Source organism: Carassius auratus, chromosome 30, assembly GCF_003368295.1.
Source record: "Carassius auratus strain Wakin chromosome 30, ASM336829v1, whole genome shotgun sequence".
Taxonomy (NCBI): Eukaryota; Metazoa; Chordata; class Actinopteri; order Cypriniformes; family Cyprinidae; genus Carassius; species Carassius auratus.
In genome coordinates, this window is record NC_039272.1 from 5128921 (window position 1) to 5138099 (window position 9179).

Genomic DNA, 9179 nt, shown 5'->3' on the forward strand with positions numbered 1-9179 from the left:
CAGTATTTAGAAGTGCCCATGATAACAATATTGTGCATATTAATTACCGTGATATATTGCATTACCGAATACTGGCACATGTCTAGTCATGAGACAGTGAGTGTCATCCGAACAAATTTTTAAAGATATTTTTTAAGATTGACCCAGAATAATATTAAATAATCTTTTATAGTTATGTATATGTATTGTTTCTGCTACCAAGATATGATGGTTTAAGTGGTGGAGTTTGAATCCAGTGGTGCCTTGTTCATTTGTTTTTCTTTAATCATCCAAAGGACTTATAACAATAAATAGAAACAGGATAAAAACTACTTTAAAACAATTAACAAATATTTGTAAAAAAAAAAAAAATTCTAGCCATAATATAATTGTTTTATTGACTAAAAAAATATTTCTGTCCATGAATGTTCTTTCTCCATCTTTTGCCTAAATTGACTCTAAAAAGAAGATTATGGGAAAAGCAGATCTACTTAATATTCATTAACTCATTAGCATACCTCTTCTTAGTTAAACTATTATTTAGAATACCAGTAATTCTATTTTCACTAGTTGCATGGGCAATTCCTGATATCAACTTCAATGCAACTGTAATGTTCCCAGGTCCAGAAACGTAGTAAGGACATCAATAAAACAGACCATGTGACATCAGTGGCTCAACTTCAGTTTTATGAAGGTACGAGAATACTTTTTGAGCACAAAGATAACAGAAACAACAATTTATTTCAACTGCTATTCTTCCCGAGTTACGTCTTCTGCCATTTTGGAGAGTTTCATCGAAAAATCTTAATTTGTGTTTCGAAAATAGAAATGACGTGGAGGTTGAGTAATTAATGACAGATTTAAAATTTTTGGGTGAACTATCCCTTTAAAAATGTGAATTCCTGGTATCAAAAATCAATTGTTATGATGAAACTGGCAAATCAGAGATCAGAGTCTAGCAGGATGCTAGTATTTATGTATGTAAGAATCTTTTTAATGTCTTCATTAAGACATTACTAACATGCTGCATGATGTTGTAATTGATCTAAACCCAAATACTGAGTGGTCATTTAAAATATATACTTACAAAGTCAAAAGATGTTCTCAAGATGTGGCTCTTAAAAGAGCCGTTGTGGTGTATGTAGCTGCTGTAGACAAAAAAGAAGAACACATACGAGTGAGATATGTCTGTACACATTAAAACGTTTTCACTTTCATCAGTGGTTATTGATTAATTAGGATGTTATGATGAATCTGGCAAATCAGATGCAAGATGCTAGTTTTGTTTCCATTTCATTCATACATGCATTTAATAATTTTTTTATTTTTATTCCTTTATGTATTCCTTTAATGTCTTCATTAAGACATTACTAACATGCTGTATGATGTTGTTGTAATTGATCTAAACCCAAATACTGAGTGGTCATTTAAAATATATACTTACAAAGTCAAAGACGTTCTCAAGATGTGGCTCTTAAAAGAGCCGTTGTGGTGTATGTAGCTACTGTAGACAAACAAGAAGATATTATTATATTATTATAGATTATAGATTTATGATAGTATGTTTGTATATTTTAGATTTTAGTATGTTTGTCTATTATAGATTTATGATAGTATGTTTGTCATTGGTGAGATTGTTGAAAGGTTTTTAATAGTGAACTAATTTTAAACAGTTTTACCCGACCATATGTTGAAGCAACGCGTTTTGGAACCAACCGCGGTGCGTGTTCAGTTAGCAACAAACAAATTTGATCCCAAATCAACTGCGATATACGTCACGTTAAACGCATAGCAAAATTAAAAAAAAACAGAATATTATTTTATGTTCTATAATTGTTAGAAATGTAAATGTATGCAATATTATAAATCCATAAAATTCCAAACCTTGTGACCTAAAGACATGCATGTGCACATTATGCACAAAGTTTTTCGCTCAGCCTTGTGCAATATAGAGAATAATCATAATAATAATGATATTTATTGCCTTTTGCTATAAAAGTGACATTTTCTTGAACATTTCTTAATGAAGACATTGAAGGGGTAATTTAAAAATAAAAACTAGCATCCTGCATCTCTGATTGCCAGATTTCTCATAACACGCATAAATATAAACAAAGAGACTCAAGTTATAGCTCTTAAAAAAACCTGTGTGTGTGATAATGTCATATAGTTAGTTCAAAATTGCTTTGATTTATAGGGATTTAATTTAGTGACTTTACCATTTGTTTTAATGATGTGTATTTACAGTGCAATCTATTCTGCTTACCCGACTCATGCAGACTTCTGTCCTGATGTTTGGCTGTAGTCCTTCCATCATCCAGTCTTTTGCAACCGGTCTATTTATGGAGACCACCATGATCTAATCTATACAGATCTAGTTGTCTCTTCTCCCACAAACTCCTCTTTCAGGTATATATTATTTGTTGTTGTTGTTTGTTGTTGTTTCAACAATGTTGACTGTATTTTTGTATACCAAAACAACTTGGGGGTGTCAACAAACTTCCATTGAGTACCATTAGACCACTCAAGAAGAATTACCTCATATAACCAAGATTTAATGTTGTAAAGCAGATTTTGAGCGGATCTCCTTCATTCTGCAGCCAGCTCACCAGAACCTCTGGGTGCACCAGCTGTGGATATTACAGGCCAAACTTTGGGTGAGGATCTTTCTCCCACTGTTCACCACCAAACCTCTTCCTATATGTAAACCGTTGTTTAGCACACTGTTGTCTATATTTGAATGGGTAATTTTTTAGGCTGCAACCAATTATCTTAATCAAATAATGTTCTAGATTAATTTGATAAAATGCCACATTTTATTTTCTTTATTTTTATTTTCCGCATCTACTTACAGATGTGAGTCTCAATGTTCTCTGCACACAACTGCTTACAATAGTGTTTCGATTGCTGTCTGTGTGAAAAAGTAACTATATGAACAAGTAACTAAAGTCAAGCAGTATTTCAATTGTATTTATTTACAGAGGTATATGAAGTCACACTTGTCTGTGTGTGAAGATGTTGTGCAGCGCAAATCCATGAATGAATGTTCTGAAGTGAGTTAAACTTCAACAGATATCCTGCTAAGGGAGTAGGGAGCAATGAACACTTTGTAGGGACCATGTCAATGGGAACACAGGTTATGCACGGAGCTCTCTTCTAACGAGCTGATTATCTGAATCAAAAAGAGAGACTTACAAAAATATGTAGAGCTGGTGGGCACGGGGACTGGAACTGCGAACCGCTGCTCTAATTAAAGGAAAGTAGTATAGTAAAGTATTATCAAAGATGGCGACATCCATACAATTAAAAGTCTTCTGTTAAATCTGAACCAGCAGCATCTTTTATAACTTGGAGTAGATAGGATTATTTGGGTCACATACAGAGTACAAAACTTGAAAGTAGCGGAGAAAATGCTTCAGTAAAGAAATATTATTTGCAGTTTGCTCTGACAGATGCTTTGACAGATGTGTGTGGACCTGAGTCATGTTTCTCCAGAACACAACTTACATTTGATGGTAGAGTCCTTGTCTAATTTTGGAAATAATTGAAGAGAATAGGAGTGCAATGATTCTGACTACAATTTACGTTGTACTAAAATATTTATTTTAAATGTAGGTTTAATATTCTATGTTATATTTATGAGAGCATTAAATGTAAAGGAGTATACATGTAATTACTACAGTTACTACAGGTAAAACAATTGCTATGTTAAATTTACTATTTTCAGAATATACGGGTATATTAACGTGAATACATGTTCCCCATAACAGATTTTTTATATGTTTTATGCTTTAAAATGGCAAGCAAAGAGTTTTTTTTGTTTTACAATGTCATGTTTGTATTTTAACCCTTTTTTTGGCTAATGTGTAGCACAACTTACATAAATACATTCACTATATTTGTTTTCTTTGACTTCAGTTTTCACATTGTTTGGAGGACAAAATCGGGAAGGATGTAGGGGCCCACAGTTTGGGCACACATACACAGTTCATCTTTGGGTTTGTTGCTCTGTGCTGTTTGATTGTATGGTAGTCAGAAGAACTTTGTTCAGTTTTATTCATTACTGTCAGCTTTCACAGCAATACTGCTTAATGAGCAATTATCTCTATCAAACATGGACCTTAAAGGGATGGTTCACCCAAAAACATTATTCAAATAAATATTGAGACAGTCATGTTCATGAATCTGATTTCAGTGGCACAGCTGTGTAGTATCTAGTACAGAGGTCGTTGACAGTATTGTGTTCATTGTATGCCGCGTTTCCACCAACATTACCTGGAACTTTTCTCCCAGGAACTTTTTTGTCCCCCCAGACCCGTTGCCTTCTGCATTTCCACCGCGGTCTAAAGTACCGGGAAGATTATGATAATTTGGCCGGTGACGTAGTATTGCGTGCGACTGCTTCTTCTTGTCAGGTACAGACCGCAATCATTCTTATGCGACAGAAAAGGTAGAATGGATGAGATCCAAGGAGTTCTGCTTCTGCTCATGTTGTATTGGTTTACTCAAGAAATGATGAACCAAACGGCAGAAAAAAGACGAGCACTGATTGTAAAGCGTATCCAGAAAGCTCGTAATGCTCGATACAAAACGAGACAAACTTTCTTATCAGCAATTGCCGACATCGACCGTGAGATGGCTGGGACGAACGCGCGACATCGAGCAGAAAGAACAAGATTGGTAAGAAATAATTCAATTGAATTTATCCAGAGTTGTGACTAATGTTATTATAGATTACGTGAACTTATTTTTGCCACTTTTGTGTGTTCTAGATTTGCGAGTACTATCGAATGCGTCGCGTTGCGCCATCAGTTTGGGTACACAATAGAACAACTGCGTGGTGGGACAGCGTGGTTTCGACTTTCACCGAGGCCCAGTGGATAAAGAATTTCCGGATGTCTAAAGATACTTTTATGTACCTCTGTCGTCGATTGCAACCTCAACTAGAGAGACAAGACACAAACTACAGACTTTGTATAACCATCGAAAAAAGAATTGCCATTGCACTATAGAAACTAGCAACCAACTCCGAGTACAGAAGCATCTCTCATTTATTTGGAATTGGAGTTGCTACTGTGTGTCGATGTGTTCATGATTTTTGCTCCGCTGTTGAGAAGGTACTCATGCCAGAAGTCATTAAATTACCAAACAGTGAAAAGTTAAAAGAAATGGCTACATATTTTGAACGCAGATGGGGGTTGCCACAGTGTGTAGGTGCAATTGATGGGTCACATATCCCCATTCTTGGACCTGAGGACTACCACACAGAGTACTTCCACCGAAAGGGCTGGCATTCGATCATCCTGCAGGCTGTTGTGGATGGAAGGGGTCTTTTTTGGAATGTTTTTGTTGGAGCACCAGGCAGCCTGCATGATGCCAGAGTGCTGCGTTTGTCAGGTTTGTGGGGACTAGTGGATAGGGGTTTGTTACTACCTGATGTAACAAAAAACATTTGTGGACATGACGTGGGGTACTTTGTCCTTGGTGATGCAGCTTATCCTTTGAAGAGCTGGCTGATGAAACCTTTTACTGACAACGGACAACTGACACCCCAAAAAATTGTGTACAATCAAAAAACAAGCAGAGCCAGGGTGGTGGTGGAGAATGCTTTTGGCAGACTAAAAGGAAGATGGAGGTGTTTGCTAAAAAGAAATGACTGCAGTACGCACAAGGTCAAATCCCTGGTGATAGCATGTTGTGTTCTGCATAACCTTTGTGAAATGAATGGTGATGAGTTTAGGGAAGAATGGGTGACAAGTGCATTAAAGCAGCCTGATGGTGCTCAGTCGCCCACTGTAGAGGCTGAGGGACTAGATGCACGCACAGCTCTAATGCAGTTTTTGACGACAACATAGTAAGCTGCAGTATCACTGCAATGTAATGTGAACAGCTGTAATGTGCCTTGTGTTAATGCTGATAAACCTGTTATACAACATTGCAACAATAGCAGTGTACAACTTTCTTGAAATAAATACAATTTACTAAAAGTGTAAACTGCATTATCATTGTAATATGAGTCTGTAATGTGTGTTTGATTGTAACTATAAATACACAGCTTTTTAGTGTTTAATGGATTAATTTAATGGATAAACTGCAAGTCAGTACTTCCTCACAGCATTATGGGTATTACTAGTATTGGGGAATTCAAGTAGTATCTCCTTTTACATATTGTATGTGTAATGTATTATGTGTTACATGTTTTAACTTCTAACCAAAACATTTAAAAAGTATTAATAATGAATGAATTGAATGAAAAAAAAAAAATGATTGAAAACAAAAGACGGCAAAACAAGAAAGTCACACTTCAAACTTTATTTTACATTAGTTATTGGGACAAAATTAAAATATAAAATTTACAAATAGAAATAAAACTTTGGAAAAATTAAATAATAATGTGCAAATGTATTTTAGAACCTGACCAATAACAGGCAGCAGCCCAGCCAAAAAAGAAAAACTTATCCGCAGTAATTCCAATGGTATATAAAGTACAGTAGTCATCATTTGACGTGGATCAAAAGTGCAGAGTTGACTTTATAAGAAGATTCTAGGACCACTTACATTACAGATTTTGATACACTACAAATGTTGGCTACTATATATAAACTCCCAACAGTGCAAAGAAACATTTATACACACACACACACACACATAAATATAATATTTTTTTTATATATATATATGTGTGTGCAGGCGTGCAAAGACAAAGGTTTAAAGTGCAAACGAGAATCTGTTCAGTCAAGTGGCTACTTTTTGAAAGACTGCACAAACTCTCCAAGAACAGACAGAAACCCAGCCTGAAAGTCTCTCTGTTGGTGCCTGCTTTCTCGAGCTTCTGACTGGAGGAATGCCAACTCTTGCCTCCTCATCTCTCTCTCCTCAGCCTGGCTCTCGAGTAACAGCTTCATGTACTCATCTCGCTGTTCTTGTCCACGCTGCAGGGCGGCTCGATTAGCATCTTCCATCTCTCTCAATGCATCGAGGAAGTCACTATCCCTTTTCCTCTTGCCTAAAGTGAAAGGAAAATAGTCAACATGTGGTAATAAACACACAGTCCACCCTGACATAAAAGGAATCATCAAAATTTATTCAATGGATTTTTTTTCTGAAAAATCTTCCTTTTAAACCATTTGTGTGGCCCATCATGTTCCATATTTTAATGTTTGATAATGGGCAATGTTAGTTTTAAATATCAAATAAACACAATGTCACAAAACCATTAACATTTCCATGAGGTCAGTTTTGAAGAAAAGTTATGTTTTTGGACAAAGGACAAACGTGGGTAATACCTTGGCGTGTGTGTGATTAAGCGGGAAAATTGAGACGAGGGCTACTGGTGATAGCAGGGGAAAACACGCTGTTGCCTGCAATTCACTCGGCCCACTCAATTCGTCTGAAAAAACATGGTGTAAAAAAAGTTAGATTGGTTTATCACTACAACGAGTTTAAGACGATATAATTTAGATGTGATATATACATATATTTATTAACCTTCAACCCACTGTTCGTCGGATTCCGGCATGGCTTCCAACAATGCAGTAGCGGAGTCTTTAGTCACCGCTGCACCAGAAAATGATGGTCTGTGTCCTAGTAACGCGTCTAGGCGGTCAAACCACTTGTTGGTTCGCCGATCGGATCCACTTCTGTTGTTGTGATCCTTTATTTTCTTATAATCTTGCTTAAGTTTTTTCAACTTCTCTCGGCATTGTTTTCCTGTGTGCACTATCCCGAGCTCGCATAGCCGACTCGACATTCTCAAGTACACCTTTTCATTGCGGGTCGCCGTTTCCAGTTCCCGCTGGATGTCCTCTTCTGAAAATACGCTTAATAAAGCCTGCACCTCCTCGTCGGTCCAACGATCGTATTTTTTATTAAATTCCATTGTTGAATGTTCGCACCGCAACAAATGTTTGAAAATGGCGGATGGAACTTACTGCTGCCTGGACTCGAAATGCAGCGTGATTTCGACCAATCAGCGTGTTCAGCGCCTAGTCCCACCCCCGAAAGTTCCTGAACTTTGAAAAAGTACCACCTCGCCAGCAGGGACTATTTTGGGGTGAAATTTTTACCTGGAACTTTATTTAGTTCCTAGTTCCTGCGGTGGAAACACACCAAGTACCAGCCCAAAGTCCCTAGTTCTGGGGTAAAGTTCCTGCGCTGGAAACGCGGCTGTACATGATGTTCACTGCCCAGTATTGTATTATTGTTTACACAGTAAGTTTTCAGTAACATTATTTCCTTATAAAATGCTCTAACATTTTTTTCCTCTTCTTTTCTCCACCAGACACCCTAGGACAACATCCTTAGCACAGATCCACCTATAGCCCTCCATCATTCCCACATCCATCTTGCAACAGTTTCATTAACTGCAGTCCATAACCAGTTCACGGTCTACACCTTGTCCATTGCAAATGTTATGGATTATTCTAATAGAGATCTTTCTATTATTTTTTTTGAGACAGTTATTATGTACTCTGTTATGTTGTGAATAAAGTCAGCCCCCCCCCCCACCTCGATGCTTTCAGCAGTTAATACATTAAAGTGTGTCCTTAATGTTTTATTATTTAAAGATTGTTTTAAAGTTTATTACAGGCTCAGTTTATTTTTTTTCACTAGAAAATAAAGTGGAGTATTAACTGTAATAATCAAGTATGAGACTTTTGTCAGTATCATTAATTCTATGAGGCAATATTAATCAAATTAATATTTGTATAGGGTTTTCATCCGAAGGCTTCTTCCTCATTCAGTTAAACATCAAGGGTTTTCTATGCCTTTGTCACCTTTTACTTTCTCATTGGAAATTATGAGCATCAGTATTTGGAAGAAAATAAGAATATGAAAATGGCTTTGATTTCAATGTATTGAATGGAATCAAAGAACCACACAAACCTTTGACCTTCACACAGACATTGTATAAATTAAAGTGTTACTCAAATTATCAAGCTTGTAATGTTTGTGTTTGTGTTTAATGTGTGTTTATAGGTATGGTTGTATTTGTATTTTATTATAAATTAATGTGTCTAGTTGGACGCGAGCGGAGCGATGCAACGCAATAAGATAATCTCTGATATCGCCTACACACACTGGAAGCGGGCGAATTGACAAATCCCCGTCAGAAAAAAATATTCCTCGTTATATTTCTGGCATAGCTCTTTGCAACAACTGTCGCGTCTGTGTGACATTGTAGTGCTTTAAAAACTAGT

The 9179-nt window shown here is 36.5% G+C and overlaps 1 long non-coding RNA gene across 3 annotated transcripts; it reads left to right on the forward strand.

The window, feature by feature from the left end:
* Window positions 1-520: 520 nt before the first annotated feature.
* On the forward strand, window positions 521-8930 carry LOC113048956 (uncharacterized). Of its 3 annotated transcripts, XR_003276557.1 has the most exons (5): window positions 521-673; window positions 2227-2388; window positions 2551-2636; window positions 3898-4659; window positions 4752-5919. It is a non-coding gene; the product is annotated as an uncharacterized LOC113048956 (long non-coding RNA). The 3 variants fall into 3 exon arrangements; XR_003276555.1 differs by lacking the exons at window positions 3898-4659; window positions 4752-5919 and adding an exon at window positions 8261-8930 and having other exon boundaries at window positions 524-673; XR_003276556.1 differs by lacking the exons at window positions 3898-4659; window positions 4752-5919 and adding an exon at window positions 8261-8930 and having other exon boundaries at window positions 525-673; window positions 2259-2388.
* The last annotated feature ends 249 nt before the right edge of the window (window positions 8931-9179 follow it).